The sequence below is a fragment of the Pteropus medius genome, unplaced genomic scaffold (assembly GCF_902729225.1).
Source record: "Pteropus medius unplaced genomic scaffold, Ma_sr-lr_union100, whole genome shotgun sequence".
Classification (NCBI taxonomy): domain Eukaryota; kingdom Metazoa; phylum Chordata; class Mammalia; order Chiroptera; family Pteropodidae; genus Pteropus; species Pteropus medius.
Window position 1 is genome coordinate 4638121 of NW_024351543.1, and position 21723 is coordinate 4659843.

Genomic DNA, 21723 nt, shown 5'->3' on the forward strand with positions numbered 1-21723 from the left:
TATGAGAAAACAGGGCAATTACTAAAGATTGTCTAGATCCCTAATGTTTGCTCAGAGTCTATACTCATGAAGAAAAAAATCAGGGCAGGGGAGAGAAAAGACAGAGCATGCATAGAGATTCTGGAAAGAAAAACGAGTCAAAGTTCAGGAAGATCAGCCATGTGACATAAATACAGCATTATCCTTTACAAGTTTTTAGTGACTCCCAGGGACCTCATCTTAAAAGATTTATTTATCACGTCATATTCCTCTATGTTTACTCTAATCCATGTGACAAAGACACTTTATATTTTTTCAGTACTTTATGATTTACAAAGTGCTTTCTCATTCCTTAGGTCCCTTGGGTCTCCAAGCAAAACTACTGGTAGGCACCATTACAGATGAGTACACTGAGTCTCACAAATACTGAGACCTTTGTCTAAGATGTGATAAGGACCTATTTGGCTATAATATCCGTCCATACATCAACCTCTACCCTTCTCTCTGCTGTTTTAGCTCCCAAAATCCATCTACGTCCTTCTAAATAATGAAACACAATTTTTCAACTGGGTAACTAGTCCCTCTTTTTCTCTCAATCCTTGTATTCTAAGTACAGTTGATTCCATCTCAAGTGTTTTAACTCAGAGATGGACTACATGCGCTTGGAATGGGTGAATAACCCAATTTGGACTAATGAGATGCAATTATATGTAGTCAGGCCTGCTGAAACAAAGGTGATTTCTTTTCCACAAGTCTTGAGTCTCACAAGATAGAGGTCTGGTGCATCTAACAGTTACCATACAGAACCCAACATTAGAATCAACTATGACAGAGTGAAGAACTGAGGGATAGGGGACAACCATACCTGAATAGCACTTTATGAGCCCATGGATCAAACAATATATTCCTTTTTTTGTCTTAAGCTACTTTGAATTGAGTTTTCTCTCACTTGTCTTAACCGATACATTTCCCAAAGCCTTGGGTACATCCCTCCCCAAAATATTCAAGACAAAGAGGATGATCTTCCTAGAGAGAAGATTAGCACACAAAAGGTCACAAGGGCAGAACTCCAACCTATAGCCTACATATTCTTTCAGCAGGTGTGTATCTCTTTTCTCTGACATCATGGTGCTTACCTCCTTGCCACCATGAATGCTATTCCTCACTTTTCCTTTCCTGAGTAAATTCACTCATGCCTTACTGACAAAACTAGGTTCACATTTTTCCCTTCTCTGAATGCCCATGGCTAATCCTCATACTTAAATACATAGACGTTTTGTATTGTTCTTGTTTATAGTTTTGGATACCTTACCTTTCCAAGTAGGCTCTAAGATATCTAAGTATGAAAACATGTTCTTATATTATCTATATGCCTCACAATGCTCTAACAATATGTACTTAGTACACATTATAAATACTGAACTGGTAAGAGGAAGTGCAAAGCAAGTAGGAGGTAACACTGCAGCCAGATGACTAAATGATAAAAAAAATGAAGATATCATAAAGTTAATTCCTGTAGGGTCTTTAATATTGGCTTTTTGACTCAGTGTAAATTTTAGGAATTTTTTTTCAAGAAAAACAGCACATATTTTAAAAGCAGCAATGTCTCCTATACTGAAAAGCAAGAAATCTACACAATATAACAGAGTCCTAATCCCACAGTAGGCCTTCAACAAATTTTTATGAAATCTAATCAAGACTTGACCCCCATCCAAATTATTACTCCATGAAATATTCCCAGAGTGCTTTCTTAATAATAATAAATAATCCAAAACATTTTTTCATGGCTTATTTTTCCCTTTTTTACTTATGTGTTAACAAATAATAAAAATAGTAACTATTTTGTCAAATATCTACTATGTGCAAGACTTTGCCAGACAGAGACATTTTGCATGTACTATATTCAATGCTTAAAATAAAGTTACAAAGTACGTAGTACCTTTACTGACTTTTTAAAAATAAAATGAGTACCTTAAAGAAGTTAAGTGGGAGCTCTGTTTGGAAAATCAGAAATTCAAATAAATCTTCCTACCAAACATCACATAAAAATATAGGCTAAACTAATATAAACATCTGTTAAAGAGCTGAGCATGTGACAAACCGAGAGACAACGCCAAGGACCAAAAACAAAGAGGGATCAGAATCCACAGGAGTGAGTGTGTGAGCTGCGGCTGCAACAATCTGGGAGGAGGCCTGGTTTCTGTAACCCACATCCCTGGGATTTTATGCCCAGACAGGGCCAGGAGATAAAGTAAGGCACAGAGTTGAAATTAAGTCACTTCACATAAAACCTCAATGGGAACCTCAATAGGCTATAAATTCAGTGAAAGGCGGAACTAAAAAACCTACCTCCTAGCACAGAGAAATAATAGGAAAGCTTTTTCCATCACAGTCTGGGCACTGGTAGAAATAAATTAAAGTTTACCCTAAGAATTTGTAACCAGGAATGTGTCTCTGTGTGTTGAGTATTAATTTACCACTTTTAGGCTCTAGGAACCATAAAAATGGTTTCTGGCCTGTTAATGCCCCGAGACCAGCTGGAAGAAGAAAATAACAAAACTTTTAAAATAAAAGGATATGCCCTCACTCAGGCCACCCAAGATTCAAATGGAAAAAAACACTGTTGAGTTAGCTTATAATTCAAAATTGTAAAACAAGAGTTAGCATATAAAACATACAGCAAGATTAGAATCAAGATCTTCAAATGATGGAACTATCAGGGAAACTGCAAAAAGAAGTATTTTAAATAGTTAATTTTAGAAAGTATTGAAAATTATTTGGAAAAGGAATAAGACATTATAAATGAATAACAGAAATGTTTGAAAAAATAAATTAGAAGATTTATAAACAAAAAATTTAGTAATTTAAATGAAAGAAATAAACAAAAGATATAAAGTTTTTAATTTTGAAGCTTGATAGTGAGCTCCCAAGCATTCATTACAGTATTCTCTATATCTTTTGTGTGTCTAAACTAAATAGTTAATTGAAAAAGTTAAAAATTAAATAAACTCAGTGGACGGGCTAAACAGATTAGGTATAACTGAAGAAAGAATAATGAACATGAAAGTATTTGTGAGGGAATTATCCAGAATTAAGTTCAGAAAACTAAAGAAATAAAAAATATAAAATAGTATTGAGCAGTATGGATGACAGAATAAGAAGTCCCGACAGATGTTGAATAGGAGTTCCAAAAAGAGAAAATAGAAATAGGCAATGTAGTTGCTAAAGAGATAACAGTAGAGGGTTTCCAAGTATTGAAGAAAGACATAACTCAGGATGTACAATTATTTATGAGCAGAATAAGTAAAATAAATTCACATCCAGTTACCTATTGTGAAGTTCCACAACACCAAAGAAAAGATCTTAAGAACACCAAGAGAGAAAACCCAGGTCATTTACAAAGGAACAATAATTAGACTAACAACAGATTTCTCAAAAGCAACAGTAGAAACAAGAAGACAAAGGAATAATATCTTTTAATTATTGAAAGAAAATAATTTCAACCATGAATTCTTTAGCAATCTAGGCTACAAGTTGTGATTCACAGTGAAACACAGACCATTTTGGGAACACTAAGTTAGAGAGCTCTCAATTAAGATACTTGTTCGAAGAACTGATAATGTACTTTAGGATTCTTAACCCCAACAAAAGGGCTGAAAAACATGAAAGAGTGATGATCAAATAAAATTGTTAAAAATGTGGTGAATCTAGATAAACATTAATTATAAAATCAATAATAATGATAATTGGTGAGTATAAAACCAGACATATCTTAAATATTAAACATAAAATGTAAAAAGAAAGAAAACAAATAAATTCTAAGATTCTTATGTTGTTCAGGAAAAGAACAGAGACTGTTAAGCCAAACATTCATGTTAAAATGTTAAGCTTGACCTTTAAAAATGAAAGCAGAAGGCATGAACTTCAAATAGTAGAAGAGGGTAAATAAATAAAAATAACAATCAATTTAAGTTTTTAAAAAGGGGGAAATAAAACAGAATAAGCAGAGTCCAAAAAAGCACAAAATAAGATGGCAAAAATAAAATCAATTATGTTAATAATCACAAAACTATATGTTATACATACTAGTTAAAAGAAAGATGACAGGTTACAATTAAAAATATCCAGTAATATGTTGTTTATATGAACAGATAATTCATAGAAAGCTATTAACATAAAACATTAACATAAAAATAGATATTCAACCTTGTTAATACTTAAGGAAATGAAAGTTAAGACGTCAATGATGTTGCATTTCACAGCTATTACATTGGCAAACCTTAAAAGTGTGATGATTACCAACTGTTGTGAAACGATGGCAACTTTCTTACATAATTGGTAAAAATATAAATTGGTACAATCATTTTGGAAAGATATTTGGCAAAATATAATAAAGTTAAAAATATGCATGCCTTCAATTTTGCAATACCACTCCTGGATAAATGTCCTAGAGAAACAGTTATAAAAGTATATGTACATTTATATTCAGAAATACTTATTATGGCCCAAATTTTAATGAAAAAAAGAAAATTATAAGTATCAAATGTACCTCACCAGAAGCATCACCTTAAATTCCAAATTAAGGGAAATGGAATACTATGCAACCAATTACATGAAAAAATGAATGAATGAATGACAACTATATGCATAAAGACTAATTTCAGAAACAATGTTAGGCAACAAAGGTAAGTTTCAGCAGGATATTACAGTATGATGTTATTTATATAAAGCTTAAAAACCATGTATTTTTATAGATTCATGGATATGAAGTATAAAAATGATAAATGCAAAGTTCAGAAAAGGAGGGAGGAAATGGGATCAGGGAAGAGTACATACTGTACTAAAACTGAACATATTATCTAATATATGAAGTAAAAATACAAATGTTAAAATTAGACAAAGTAGGTGTCATGATCATGGATTTCATTATATCAGTCTTTGTACTTTTATTTACAGTTGAAACAGCTCCTAATTTAAAAAATACATACAACAAATATATGCAGTTTTTTTAATTTAAGAAAATTTTAAACAATAATATTTGAGCAGTGTTAGACTAGTGTTTCTTAAACTCTAATGGTATATGAATCACCTAAAGATCTTCTTAAAAGGCAGATTCTAATTAGTAGATTCGGGGCAAGGGCTAAGAATATGCATTTTGTATAAGCTCCTGGGTGATGTTTATCGACTGGTTTATAGCCTACATTTTGAAAAGCAAGTTAGGAGATTATATTATTCTCTAAAATGTGTTGCTCATCTCTGGAAGGAATTATACTTTCCCAACCCCAAAGATGTCAGGCTTAGTCATGTATGTCGCTTTGGCCATGAAATGGGCAGAAGCAATGAAGTGAGTGCGCCTTGATTCATCACTAACCTCCTTTCTTTCTACCCAGTTTCACTCATTCTTTACCCTTCCTAAGCCCAGAAGTCAGAAGCAGATGCCATGGCTTTGACAAAAGGTCAGAATGAACAACACTATGAATTTTAATGGACAAAGGCAGTTGGGACCATCCTTGGGAGTGCCACCTTCTCATAGTTTGCATCTGAAAACATGCCCTGTCTTCACTGAGGAAATCATCTAATCATACTTTCAGCTTACCACTCAACAAATTAATAAGTATGTGCAAAGTGCTTTCTCAGAGCCTAGGATTATGCTCAAAGTTGAATGATCTGGGAATAGGAAGAAATTATCTAACACACTGATAATATTGGATGGGAAAACACTGCATATGATGAAAACTTAGAAATGGAAAACAAAACCCTAAGGCTTTAAATATATAAAGAAGAGACTGAACTTACAAAATGCAAACTACTTTATATAAACTAAGATATACTCATCTTAGGAAAAATTATTCCAAAGCACAAATATTCACTGGGAATGAAAAACAGATAAGCTGAGAGAGACTAGGGAATGATACATAAGAATGAATGTTGGTGATAAATATGGATAAGATATGAAATTTTAATGTGCTATTCCAACAAAAAGGGCCATTGCTTTTTTTCTTTTCTTTTCTTTTTTTTTTTTTTTTTCGATTACATAAGAAAAGGGACTACATCCTAGAAAACACAAACGATCATTTATCTTTTAAAAACTAATTAAACTGTACTGAGATTCTGCACACTGCATTTGTAGCAGCTTGGAAACTATTAGTAAGTAAAAGAATGAAAGTTGTTCTGAATACGACGATCCAAATGGGTAGGCAACTCAGTCAACTAACATTTATCCAGTGTCCACTGTGGACCCAGCTCAGTCTTGGGTCAAAGGTATAAAGAGTTTCTAATCTAATTTGGTTTTAATCCTGACTGGAATAAAAGGAAAGAATATACATTATCTTTACTATTTTTACCACCTGACAGGAGTGAAAAGCTTCCCAAGAAACACAAATCACAAATATGTTTTTCTAATTTACTTTTAATCTCAGGAGTTGGCTAACTCCAGCATGCAAGCCACATCTGTAATAGCGGCCTTCATCTCCACTGCCTTTGTCAAGAGGGCTCAGAAATATAAACTGAGTGATTAGAAAGAGAGCCCCTTTACTGTTAGAATCAACAGTATGGTGTGTTTGGAAGGCTGCCTAACACCTCTTCTCCCAGTCTCTCTGCTGTTGTTAGAATTTGCTCTTTCAAATCAAAATGCTCCACCACCAAGGCCCTGCTTCTTTTCCCTGAATGCTACAGGGAAAGGTAAAAAGTTTCATTATGCCTCTAACCAATAGCGCAGTGCCATTTATAGTGGAAATTTTCCTCTCAGCCTCTAACCAAAGTGCAACATGGGATATCAGCCATTACTATTCTCAATCTAAGACAATGAAGGGAGGTACTCGTCAGAGCCTAATGAAGTCTCCATACAAATAAGGGCATAGTGGTACCTCTGGGAATGAAAAGAAAAAACCTGAACAGATACAAGATGGAGAAGAGCTTCTGTGTAGGAATGCATAGGAAAGACATTCTAGTATTCAGCATAGATCATAATTTGACCAAGAATTTGCCACGTGGCACTAGAGTTTAAACAGCTAGAGAGTACTAGGTCAGTTCTAAGCATAACAATAAAGAAGAGTTAATATAGTTAATACTTCCTATACACCAGGCAGTGTACTAAATGCATTGTAGACATTAATTCGCTTAGTCTTCTGAGCACAACCTAATTATCATCATTCTCATTTTAGAGATGAGGAAATGCAGCAGAGAGAGATAAACAAAATAGTGGAAGGTCACAGGGCTGGTACTTCTGTAGAAGGGAGATTTGAAACCAGACAGTCTAATCAAGGAAGTAGTCATGGACAATTATACCAGGGGGTCTACTGCACAAAGTGGGGGCCAAAAAGAAGAGCCAGAAAGATGGTGAAAGAAGTTTTTTAAATAAGAGTTATGAAGTTAATTTTAAGAAAATCAGTTTATTTATGCTGGGAAAAAAAATTGAAGGGGTCCCTGGAGGTGAAAGAGAAGGAAGAAGAAATGAGGTGCATTTTTATTCATTTGAAACCTTTGCATCCAGCAATTTTCTTGAAACAAGCACAAGGATTTTGACACGATTGCCTGGGCAGTTTAAATGAGTTGTCCCCATTGAAGCATTAAAACAAGTCAAGATAGGTTTATGCTTTTTGCATACATTTAGTGACTGTGAAGAAAAATAATAAATAAATCCATTTTCCTACACTTTTTTATTATTTATAGGCAAAAGCAAGTTTGTTTGTTTGTTGAGGGAAGGAAACATTATGTTGCAAAAATGAATAATGCCAAGGGAAAAAAAAGAGGAATCCGAAACAGAAGCAATTCTTACTTTCATATGAGTACCATTCCTTTTTCTGAATGTCTATCTACTTCCCCAACCTGGATGGGGACCTCGACAGACATCTAAGAAGAACCATGCATCAGATGCTATGTAAGGTGCTGGAGACACATGGATCTTCCCCAAATAGGTCATGATCTCACAGTACAGAAAAGACAAATGTAGAAATAAGAGAAACATAAAGTAGAAATAATACATTTCAAAAAGTGGGGGAGGAAGAATTGGCTGTATAAAGGACAGAAAGATTAAATCTGATCGAAAGGTTCTGAAGAGGTTTAAAGGGAAAACTGAGATTGGATTGGACCATAGGGAGGATTTTGACAGGAAAAAGGCATTCTAAGAAAGAGGGTCAGCATGAATAAAGACACAGTAGTGGAAGAGGATAATGCATATACTTGAGAAACTGCGAGAGCCATAATTTGGCTAGAATATAAGATGCTTACGTGATAGAAGTGCTGATATAGTTGAAAAAGTTGAAGCCATATTGTAGAAGGTGTTGAAGTTTTAAGATTGTCTAATAAAGATAGCTATTAATGTTCCCATGCAGAAGAGTGGCAAGGTCAGAGACAGTATATTGTAGAAAAGTCACTATGTTAGTAGTGGTATGGAGAGTGGATTGGGTAAGAAATCTGAAGTAGGGGCTGAGAAATCATCACACCTAAACTATGAACTACACCTTCAACCTTAGACAACCACCATTTCAGAGGGCTGCCTTTGCCCATGGAAGGGATAAGGCAAGAGAATATCAATGAATCTATGTGTTTCATAACTGCAGGAAAAACACCAAATCCATATGAAGTAGCACATGAAGATGGCCACCACATTGCCAGCCTGTGGGCTAGTCTCTGCCATCTATCCTTAAAATTAAAAGCTTTCTCCTCACTTTGTAGTTATGTTCGGAGGCACAGTTAATCCCTTCAGATTATGCTTCTGATCCTCTATTCAGTTATGCCATCTCTGATTTCTGCCCAGTTGTCCTCTGCTTAGTTTCTATTTCTGCCACTGGTACTTTTTTTGGTTGCAAACTGGTCTTTTGTTAACCAGACTCCCAGACTCTTCATTCCAATATTGCCCTGGTATGATACTTTCAGATCCATCTGGGTTCCAGATACGGCATCCAAGAGCCACTGCAGCCCTATCCTTATCCAGTCCAGGATCTGAAACCTCTCACATCTGGAGCTCCAAGACCCCACTTATCAGGAGAGGTTAACAGACACTGCTACCTCAATGTAGAAGTACTTTCCAAGTGTCTCTACCTCCCAGGCTTTATAGAAAGAATTTAAATCATCCCAATGATAGTAGCCAGAGTCATGAGCTCATAAAATTTTAGAATGGAAAGGCTCTTTGGAGGTATTCTAGCCCTATCTTCTTCATTTTATTCAGAAAAAAAAAATGTTAAATAGCATATTCATAGTCACACAAAGTGGCAACTAAAACTAACATCCCCTTAATCCAATAATGTTGGTTAGCAGATAGAATATATATTAGGTTTTATCAATCTAATTTACAGATGCAATCAAGACAACAGTGACTGCATAATTTTTATCTACATCCTATAGCATTTTATTATATAACCCTGCATTGCTCATTAATTGTTTCATTCAATCATCTTGGCTTAACAAATGGATTGAAATTCTTGGAGAGCAGGTACTAGATTGTCTTCTTTCATCCCCAGCTACCTGGCATGGTGCCAGACACAAGGCAGACTCCCAACAATTACCTAGTGTGTTCGTTGATTGCAAAGAGGTGAATTTTTGTACCCTTTGCATTTAAATATATGATATAGTATATCATCAGTGTTCTATTAGGAAGGCAAAATTATGAGGTTTTCTTTTTTTAATGTTGGTAATTTAGATATATTAACATTATCCTCTTCATGAAGTAAATGAGAACTAATATCTTCAGCTACCACCAGCAATTAAGGAAACCTGGGGTGATTCCTACATCTGCAAATGAGAAAACCAGCTGTTGAATTGTTTCTCAGTGACAATACCTAATCCTTTATTAATATACATTTCCTTTGCTGAATTAGCAAGGTGTCTCCCCTGCCTCTTTTTCCAATTCTCATTCTTTACCTGTATCAAAACTGCAAGTGTAAAGAGACTTCTTAATCTAGAATCTGGGACTTGAACAAAGTGGAAGTTGTTTCCCTATTAATACCCACAGAAGAGTGACCTCAATTCCCCAAAGTTAGGGAGAACTAATGGAAGAATTATTCAGTTTTATAAAACCCATCGTATAAATCGAACATTGATAGGTCTGAACTTTTTGCTATTCTGAACCAATGTATGCTTGAAAAATCCTTAGCTGAATATAGTAATTTTTACAGACATTTTGGAATGGATTATTAATAAATATTAGCACTAATCATCATATTTACTACTATTACAATTATATTTCATTTTCTACAAATTGCTTTGGACTCCTTCATGGTTAAATATAAAAAACAAATAAATGAACAAAAACATCCTAGCACCTCCAGCATTTGAAAGTAGAATTTGCTAGGCTGTAAAACCAGTGAATTATTTGTCATGCAGCTTAATTCTGTCATAAAATGCTAATCAGCCTTTCTGTCACTTTGCTCTTGCCCCATATCTTTTTATGAGAACATTAACGGGGTTATTACAGAGCAGAGACTCGTATGGCTGCAAAAATACTTACCATTTATGTATATTTTTGTCCAAAAAAAAATGTTGCCACCAAGAGCCCCAGACTCCTAGTTAACCATAATCCTAGTTTCTGGCATGGAGGGTTTGAGTCTGCTATGCCATCTGGATGGTGGCATCAGGTAGCCAGGGCTAGGATCAGCTTTCTTTTGCTCAGACCATTGTGTGGGGCTCAAGCTGTGAGTCCTTCCTTCTTAGCACAGAGCAACTGGTGCTTCCTTTGCAGAACTGGTAAAACACAGACTGCATTTTAGGTGACTCCATTTTAACAATGCCTGCAATGGGAACATAGACCCTAGAAGATAATTTCCCAGAGGCCTTCAGAGTTGGAATCTCTTCCCAGAAACTGAAGCAGTAAGGACACCAGAAAGCCTCCTCTTACATATGTGCAATCAACATTCCAAAGCAACTCAGTAATGAATGGCTATAGGACTGGGTCATTCTTTCCCACACTGGGCCTTTAGTAGGGCTGTCAGGCATCTTATATCTCGGTAACTCATCCTGTGGCCCAGAAAGAAGCCACTGTCCTGCAAAAACATGTTTTACACCACGAAGAATGGACTTTGAACTCAGACAGTTCTAAATAAGAATGCTGGCTTCATCACTTACTCTGTCTGTAGCTCTTGTCAAATCGTTTATCTTTTCTGAGCATCTGGGTTATTGTTTTTTGTGAAGCTGTTGTAAAAATTTGAATAATGTCTGAAAACCACTTGGTACAAAACAGTGGTAACCATTATTATTATCCTTACTACTACTATTATACTTGACCTTTCAGTCAGAGCCAAGTTTGGTGTTCAATCGCATTAACTATATTCTTGTACAATTCCTTCCGTCCTTCATCTAGATTTCTGAGCTCTCCTTGTTTATCTACAATTTAACTCTCTTATTTGCATGTTTTAAGTTAGGCTTTCTCAGGTCCATTTTGGAATTAGAGTAGACATTATAAATAAATGTTTTCATTGTCTTCTCCAAAAAACATAAAGCAAAGAGGGTCTCTAGTGTTCCTGATGTTTCAATTCCTGTTTTTCTGATTCTAACCAGGAAGTGTCATGGAAATAAGTCTTTTGAAGCACTATTCCCTTCTCTCCTGTTAGTTATGAGCCCAGAAATCTGTATATAAGTTCCACTTTGCATAACATCCAGACTTCTGAATCAGTCATTCTCATGTTTATTTATTAAACATGGTTATCTCTTAAGTTGGATGAAAATGGGCAGAATGAAGCAAGATTCATCAGTCATTTTTATGTTTAGTGACTTGCAAGCAAACTCTTCAGAGAATTAAAAATATTTTCACTTGCCATGTGTATATCCTTGGGACTGTGCAGGCTCACCCTAAATGATGATAATGATAACCTGATATAGACATGTCAGGAATTATCAGAATGACCAAGCTAATCAGAGCAAGAGTCCACAACAGACAGTCTTGTCTCTTTTTCACCCATCTCTTTTACTGTAACCTGGTCCCTCGTGGGAGCAGTTTAAGGACACTCTGGTGGAAAAAGCCTAAAAAGAAGCTGGAGAGACTCTGAGCTCCCCTTTGCAGGTGAGCACTCTGAGTGCTCCCTGTCTTTCCTGTTCATGGCTGTGAGATGGCCGGCCAATCAGAAGTCGATTATCATCGAGAAGAAAATTCCTGTCAAGAATCACTTAAATTATGTCACTGAGGAGGAAAAATCGATACCAACAATCTCACAGATATTACTGATTTGGAAGAGTCTCCCCGTCCCCTCCCACTCACTCTAAGTCGCTATGTTACCGCACTTAGATAGGTAGGTTTTTAAAAAATGGAAAATGCAGTCCCACTCCCAAGCAAGCAACATGTCACCCCAAAGCCTGCTGACTCATCACTCACTCCCTGACATGCTCTCTAGTCAGAAAGAGCAGCAAAGAAATATTTCGGCATATAAGTCTAAACGGATTTTATAATATATTTTTTTGTAAGTGAATTCTCTTCTATCCTAGTCACTGTATCACTGTTCAAATGCAAATTGAGGTCACCTTCCTTGCTCCACTTTCATTTCATAAACACTCATTAAGTTCTCAAAGAAAGTGATGCCTTGCAGATTGGAGCTGGTATATTCTTTCCCGGTTCTGATCCATGTTCAGTAGAGAGCAATAAGTATCAGTAATAACAATAGAACGCGGATACAGCTGCTTCGCAGCAAAGGTCTTGTAAGTGTCCAAGTATGCAGACCTGATCCGGGAAAAGGAGCTGTTATGTGTTGCTGTATATTCTGTACTCATAAAGAACTACTTTCCTTGCAGGTCAATGTCTTGCAGAATTTGTCTCCTCCAAGAATTCTAAACTTTTCATGGGTATGAGAGAGAAGGTTGACTTTTTGTTTTCTGGGTTTTTTTGTTTCTTTTTTTAACTTTTCGGTAGCAAATCTACCATCTGTGGACTATTCTGAGAAAGCATCAAATATATAATATACTTAATGCCTTCCTTTAGATATGGCAGAAACACAATCTGGAATGGATGGTCATTCTGATCAATCACAGTAACTCTAAACTCAGATGAAAATGGGCAGAATGAAGTAGGATTCAATGAAAGAAAATGATAATACATTTTTCTGGTTTGTAAATGAAGCACTTGGAGTTTGGCTCAGTTCCTACTGAACTCATTGTCAATCAGCACAATGAACCAAATAAAAAGTATTTCATACAAATGTTCAAGAAAAAAAAATCATTGATGAAATTTTTAGAACGAATTTTAGTAAAGTCTTCAAAGAAATTCAAAGTCACTGTGTCCTCTGCTGATACTGATACTACCCTAGGGTAGAATAGAGTAGAGTCCAGGCAACCAAATAACTGATAACTGCCAGAGTTATAGTGACTAGGACACTGAGCATCAAAAGGTAGTGAATCCAAAACTATCTCCTTAAGAGATTTCCGAAATTATCAGATCCGATCTCCCTTGTTTTGCAGAAGAGAAAACTGGAATTCTAATTGTTTGAGACTCTGACCTGAGATACCCAAGGTAATAGCAGAAATGTAACTAGAACTCAGGCAGCACAACGCCCAATTTCGGGTCTCTCACTGTGTCATGCCCACATCAGATATCAGAGAAGTGGAAAAGGCAAAATGGAGAGTATATGTGGTTCTTGAAGCCTCTAGAGACTGAGACCCACAATCCAATCCCTGTGCTGCATGGGTAGCCAGTGTCATCTTTCACAAGGGGAAATAGGGCCAACTAGGACATGCCTATCCAGAAAGAGGCTGCCAGGAGCTTCAAGTCAAAACAAGGAACCACATCAAGGGACATCTTGACAAACAGATCCTAGGAACTAAGCCTGCAGCACCACTCCTTGTGGGGCTTTCTTTAGCATTTAAAGAAATGCTGGCAAATATTTTCTTTATTGTATATCTGTATTAGGCTAGTTGAGTATTTATTTTAATGTTTATAATACAGTTCTTGAATTTATTATTAGTTCCATAGCTTTTCTGTTTTGACTTCATTAATTTCTGAATTTATTTCTATTAATTCCTTCTTTCTATTTTAGGAGTTTATAATTTTGTTCTTTTTCTGCTTTCCTAGATGACTAATACATATCATTTTGTTCTTTCTTCTTTATTAACAAATTTAAGACCGTGTCTTCCTTTTTGGTGAGCTTAGTTTGAGGTATATCTCTCATATTCTGTTATGTACTATCTTCATGTATTTAATTTTCTAGATATTCTCCATTTCCAGTTTTGATTTCACGTTTAACCTAAGAATGGTTTAAGAAAGGTTTCAGTGTACAGGTGGTTAGAATTCTTTGTTTTCTAGTTTGGTAATTAATCTTTAACATCACTATATTGGATCCTGTGGATGTTGTCTATGATTCTGAAACTTTGGGGAATCCTTCTTTAGGGTCTAATACAGACGCACTCTTATATATGCTCTACAGCACTTGTTAAAGTGTTTTCTCTGTTTTGGGAGTACGGTGCACTACAGACATCTGATGCAGCCATATCAGTTAGGTCTACCTTGATAATTGTGCTTTCTAAGTCTTCTACATCTTTACTTACTCATTTGTCTACTTAATTTCTCAATATGCTGAGGTAAAATTATTAAAGTCAACTTGTACTAATGTATTTCATTTGATAGTTTTTGCACTAATTATTTCGATGCTATGTTTTTGCTCTATTTATTTTGATGTTATGTTATTTGATTGAATGACTATTAAATCGTCATTAAAAATAGTGCCTTCATGATTTTAACATGTCCTACAACACCAGCCAGAGGAGTTCAAGGTTGCTTACATATACATAAGAGAAAGACAATTGTTGGAAAATTGAGTGACATTAAATAGAGAAGTGAGCCTGATTTAGTGCTGTCTGTTTTATAAAGCCTTCCACTGCCTGGTCAAAGTGACCTTCCTTTCCCCTGAAACTGTAAAGCATTTGGATTGCACCTCTCTTGTGGCTCTTAAAATTCCCTGCCTTATAATAGTTTAAGAGCAAGTTTAAGAACTTACCATAAGACTGGAAACATCTTTATCTTTATAGTCCTCACAGCACTTAGTACATTTCATTGCTTTGAATTTAACAGATGTTTGATAAATAGCTGATGAAATGAATTAATTCGTCAAAATAATAGTTTCTGTAGCCTCTAAAACATGCTCCCTGACTATAAGGTTTCCCAGAAAAATAGAACCAATAAGATATAGATGTGGATAGATATAGAGATAGAGAGAGAGATCCTAGTATACAGTTTACTACTCCAAGGGAAGATTTATTATAAGGAACTTGCTTGCACAATTATGGAAGCTGAGACCCAGGAGAGCTGATGGTATAGTTCTAGTCTGAGTCTGAAGGTGAAGGCAATAGGAGACCAATGTCCTAGCTGAAAGACAGTCAGACAGAAAAAGCAAATTCTTCCTTGCTAGCCTTTTGTTCTATTCAGACCTTCAAAAGAGGTCCTCTTGCTTTGGGAAGAGCAGCTGCTTTATTCAGTCTACCAAATTAAATGTTAATCTCATCCAGAAACACCTTCACAGACACACCCGGAATAATGTATAACCAAATATCTGGGCACTCTTGGCCCAATCAAGTTGACACATAAAATTAACTATCACATTTCCCAATGATACAGATGAAGACCTAAGTTGATAGTTTGTCTATATAATATCAGATGCTGGGTCTACTTCCCTAACATCCCTCTTAATACTTCATTCTCATACAAAGGAGAGAAGGGAAACTCAACCACATGGGTCTAGATTTAGCTTTTGATTTGGAATGCTAAAGGTTTGGAGAATTTATTTATGTGGAACGCATACCCTATGTGGTACATAGGGATCCTGATTCTTTCTGGGAATATCAATAACCTGAGCTTTTGAAACTAATGATAAATAGACTTCTCCTTCTAGTGTTAGGTTCATAAAAGCACCTTTCTTAGATCTGGTCCTGATATCTCCTTAGTCCCTTTCTCAGTTTTAGAGGGAACTTTGGGTCTTTTAAAGTATTTGAAAATATATTTACACTTGAACCAGTAAACTGAGTAATTGTCAGCCAAGGAGCACACAGGAACTCTACACTGAGGTCAGAGAACATGTCAGATGCTGTTCCCCAGATAAGTGATGAAGGCAGCACTGTCCTTGCTCTCAAAGAGCTTATAATTTTGTGGGGACCATCTCACAAATGACTAACTGAAAAATATGACAGAACAAAACCAGGGCTAGCCTGCGGTACAATGAATATCTACAGAGGCCCCAGGGAGGAACAGCTCATTCTGCATGGGTGGAACAGAGGAAGATTCAAGATGGACTGGTATTGGAATGCTGAAAGGGAAGGATAAGGGAAAAGGCGCTCTAGGCTGAGGAATAAACATGAGCGAGGTCTCAAATGTGACAGCGCAAGGCATATACAGATCATCCCTGTGACACAGGACAAGGAGGGATTTGGTGGGAAACAAAAGTGTAAAGCCCATTTGGGATGAAAGCAAGGAGGGTGGAGCACAGTCCCTGAAGAGTCTGGAATTTCTTCTATAGAAAGTGAGGAGCTAAAAAAAGGTTTTGAGATAGGAAATGATATGAAATTGGCCATCGAAGTCTCTATATGTGTTAGGAAGGCAACTCTAGGCCCCTAAAACTGTTTTGAATGGATAGGAAAGAAAAGGGAAACCAGAGAAAAAGAAATCAAGAACATCAACTGACATGTGTATTCTAGTGCTGTGGAACAAATTACCACCACATAATAACTTACATTGACACATATTTACTATCTCAGTTTCGATGGGTCAGAAGTCCAGGTGCAAATGGGTCCTCGACTTGGGTCTCACTAGCCTGTAATCAAGGTGTCACTGGAGAAATGGTATTATCTGAGGCAGAACTGGTGAAGAATCTGCCTCCATGCTCACTCAGGCTGCTGGCAGAATTCAATTCTTTTAGAATGTAGGACCAAGGGCCTTAGTTTCTTGATGGCTGTTGCCTACATGCCATTCTCAGCTCCTGAGGCTGCCCAGAAATCTCTGACACATGTGGTTTCCCAGCATGACCACTTGTCTCCTCAAAGCCAGCAGAAAATCTTTTATGTACATCCCATCACTTTTCCTGTATTCTGTTGGTTAAAAGCAAGTCCCATGTCCTGCACACAAAGTATATACTAAGAAGCGGAGATCATGAGTACCACCGTAGGAATCTGCTTGCCACATTAGATACTGCAAGATTGTGACCAAGAAATGGTAAGTCTTGAAACTGGGCAGAGACAATGGAAATTAAGGGCTGATAAGACACATGACTACTGAGTCTATAGGCAGAGTCTGAGACACAGGTCTATCACACAGAAGTTGCCAAATGTGGACATACCGAGGAGATGCAAGTCAGTAGCTAGTTGAACTTAAGAATCCCTGAGAATCTAATTTAAGATGAAGATTCTCAGTAATCCTCCTAAATTTTGATTATGTGAAGACCAAGGAATCTATACTTAAATAAGCATTTCCATTGACCCTGCACTAGGAAATGCTAGTATGCTAAAAAGATGGGAAAAGAGAGTTTATTTGAATCCGGCTCAGCAAATATTCATTGAGCATGTGATGAGATACTGCGGCATCGAAAAGACAAGTCTTCCTTGAATGATCTCAAACTCTAATGGGAGAAACAGTCATATGGGCAGAACATTAAAAGGAAGCACAGGGTAATATGGTAGTCCAAGGAGGTTTTAGAAGAGAGAAAGTACTGGAAAGTTCACTCACAGGAAGTGTAAAAAAAAAAAAGTAAGAATCACTAATATTGGGTTTTTAATATCTTAGTTTAAAAGAACGATCCCAATTAATGTATATCATAACCCTCATTAGGTAGGTGCTATTATTTTTCTATTTTACAGATAAGTAAACAGAGACTAAGGGAAGCTTAGTAATCTGTGAAAGTCACTCAGCCAGTAAATGTGAGAACAAGATAAATGTGGGCCCTTAACCATTACATTATACAACCTAAGGAGAGTTTCAAAGAATCAGTAGAAACTTCAAAGGTAAATATGATAATAGGTACAAGTGGAAGAAAAACAGATACAGTAAGTGAGATATAAGGAAGTTACTCTGTAAATCAATTTTAAAAAATGGTTTGACTCTACTCAAAATGTGTTTAAGTTATCCCATCGAGAAAATGTTCGATTTTACGTAAGAAAATAATTTTGTCAGCTATAGTTAGAAATTTAAGGAATGCTATCACTGGAGAAAGAAGGGAAAGACCTTTGATATGAATGCTCACTCTAAATCAAATAAAGTTTTGTTTCAACTACGGAGATATTGTTATGGTTTGTTTCTCTTCAGTGGAGGAAGGGCCAAGTAGATAAAAGATTGGTCTTTAAAATAAATGACTCTTAAGAGAACATCTTATCCCCTTGCTTTGATAAAGAAAAAACAACTAGAGAACAGCCTCTGGCAGGAAATGCTTACTTTGTTAACTCCAAAGGCACCCCTAACTACCAAGAAGGCAGCCAGGAAAGGCCTCTCACTTTATAGCAAGGACAGTGTTGCCACAATCCAAAGTCACAATTAACTCTGAAGCTAGAGAGAATGTGATGACTTATGTCTAAGATCTACAGCTTCTTCAAAACTTACTTCAAATTATAGTTTTATCAAGAGGAGAAATAGGGAATCTGTATCTATCTGCATCCAGACAGTCTTTTAATACAGCATCATATTTTGGCATATAAAACAATGTCAAACATCAAATGAATTATAAGCTTTAATCATTCTTAACCAGCTAGGCTGGGAATTCTTGGTGTCTAGGTCATTACTACAAGCTCTTGCATGACATGGGGGCAACTGCTAAAATGCCAGGTATAGCTTCTATATTTTGCAGTGTCTCTAAAGAATGCAAATTAGTTTACACCTTTATATAATTCTTTTGCTTTATAGGGCTTGTAAAACTACTTGATTAGGGATAGAATGGCAGGTTCCCTGATTTAAAAGGGTTGAGTTTGTATTAATACTGATGTGAAGACTAGAGTCACAGTGTCATTATCTGATTTTTCTTATTTAACTAGAATTCCTAGTATGTACCTTTCCTTAATTTCTCAGATTTGTAATTCTTCTTTTGGAGCCTGAGCTAGCGCTTTTAGAGGAGCAGATGAACATGTTCCTAGCCAGCTCCCTGCATTTGGAGACTACATCTTATATTTGTGTTGTTCTGTCCTGAGAAATGGAGCCATTTTAAAAATAAAATAAAAGAAACTGAAAAAAAAAATGCCTTCTTTAGAGACATTGAAAAATAGTTTTCAGAACAGTATTTCTCAATAAATCCATGGTTATGGTACAGTCTTTTTTACTGTTGTTTAATGTTCAGCCCACTGCAGACCGGTACTGCACATGATCGACAGGTATCTTGCATTAAATTCTACTTCACTTGGGCACAGCATGACACCTGAACTGGTCCTACTCAACAAGATGAGGTCATTGATCATCTGCTTGGATTCCATGATAATGTCTAATTGCTATAAAATGTGAAAATGCTCTCAATTTTTGCACTTTTCTCATGAGAGACTAGAAACAGTTCACATACTGGCCTTGGTCTACAGGTGTCATTTGGGGAAGCACAGTACAGAAGATATGCCTTGACCATCCAAATCATATTCGATGGCCATGAATACACCATGAGGTAAGACTGAAGAAGAGGAGGAAACCAACCAGTGGAGTCAGAGCTCAGGCCTTCTGTGGGAGAGGAAATGATGGATGAATCAGTCCTTTCTGTCAGCACAGCCAAGCAGAATGCCAGCTCTGTGGGAGGAGGGCCCCTCTCCCAGGCCTCCCTTAAGCAAACGCCAGCTCCAGCCTGCAACAAACACACTCCAAGTGTCTTGTCTGCAAACATAGAGTCCCATGACCAAACCCATGAGGAACTCAAACATGTGAAGTGATTTTAGGCTCAGTGCCTTTGTCCCCAAGCTGGCCTGATCTGCACCCAGAATGGAATCAGAAACCACTCAGCTATTGTGATGAGTTTGAAACACCTCAGGGGAACCCCAACCCACCCACAAAAGCTCTTATGGGTTTCAGGAGAACCTCTAACTTCACTTAATCCTTAAGACAGTTTTTCCTATATTTTATCATTTCTGAAATTGGTATGTATGTTATAACCAATGTATAGACTTAGTATGGCAGTTTCATTTTGTTGCCCCAACTGTGTTTAAATTAATATTTTACAGTTGATAGAATTATAGAAATGGAGGAAATTAGGTATATAATTCTATTATAAATCAAAAGCATATAATATTTTATTTCTCTTAGGTAGCCTTGTTTTGGGAAATGTATATCCCAGAAATGAAGGCACTCGTTAGCCCATTCCAAAGATTTCAATAATATGAATAAAAATTTGTATTTATCGAAATCCTGCCATGTGCCAGATATGGAAGAGCCTCACCTCTATTAACTCATGTAAACCTTATAATGAACCTCTGTGGTTAGTGCTCATTTTACAAACGAGGAAAGTGAGACACAGACAAGTTAAGAAAAATTTCCTAAGATCATACAGCTAGGAAGAGTCAGAACCAGCCAACGTTCAAACCTATGTTGATTTCTGACTGCGTGATAAAAGGACCTGATAAAGCAAATTTGAAGTTCATCACCTATTACAGTAAGGAAAAACAGACCCTTGAAAGAGCCTTATTTTCTAGGAGAGATATTTATAAGGTTTGGGGATCTGGTTTAAGATAGATATTCCAATGCCAGGGCCTAATTCAGATTGGGCCAAATTCCTGACATAGTAGTTGGGATTGGCTGACAGCAAGGAAAGGGTCCCAAAAGAATCTTAAAGAGTAAACAGTGGCTTGATTAATCTGGTAAAGTGATTTATTGTCCTGAAATGCAGGTTATTTATTCTGATGAGGAATAGTTAAATCATCTTTTATTCAGATAAATGGATTTTCAGTAAGTTCCTTAACCAAATAATAATTATTTGTGACATCATATTCCTGGGCATGAGTGTTCTGGAATAAGGCCATGTTAACACAGACAGTGAGCTATATAGCTAGATGGCTTGTATTCTCATCAGGTGGCTGCCATCTAATATAGACTGAATCATGTCCCCCGCAAAAAACATGTTGAAGCCCTAACCCCACGATGTGACTGTAATCAGAGATAGGGCCTTTAGGAGGTAATTAAGGTTAAATGAGGTCACATGAATGGAGTCCTGATCAGATAGGATTGGTGGCCTTATAAGAGAGAGAGAGTCTACAGCCATGCCGCCCTGAACATGCCCAATCCCGTCTGATCTTGGAAGCTAAGCAGGGTCGGGCCTGGTTAGTACTTGGATGGGACCCACCTAGGAAGACTGAGTACTATAGGTGTCAAAAAAAAAAAAAGTGAGAGATCTTTTTTCTCTCTCTCCTTCCCCTTCCTTCTCCTCCCTCCCCTCACTCTTTATCTCTCTTCCTCTCTCTCTCTCACCCCCTTATCACCCCTCCATGCCTATCCCCATGCCTCTCTCCTTTCACACTGAGGAAAATCCATGTGAGCACACAGAGAGAAGGTGGCCATCTGCAAGCCAGGAAGAAAGAGCTAATCCAATCATGCTGGCAGCCTGATCTCTGACTTCCAGCCTCCAGAACCATGAGAAAATAAATTTCTGTTGTTTAAGCCATACAGTCTATGATAGTTTGTTATGGCTGACCAAGCTAACTAATACACCATCCATACTCACAAACATTCACTTATACAGGCTCGGCTACCCTTAGTGAGTGCCTGCAAGAATTCAATGAAATCGTGTGTATCAACGTGCCTCGTAAGCTATAGAGCACTGTATGAATATTAACCGATAGCATTGTTAATAGTAGTGGTCCCTGCAGTTGCTGACTTCTTGAAGGCTCAATACT

At 36.7% G+C, this 21723-nt stretch overlaps 1 pseudogene; it reads left to right on the forward strand.

Moving 5' to 3' along the window:
- The first annotated feature begins 21080 nt into the window (after window positions 1-21080).
- LOC120586858 (uncharacterized) lies at window positions 21081-21198 on the forward strand (annotated as a pseudogene).
- Window positions 21199-21723: the final 525 nt, after the last annotated feature.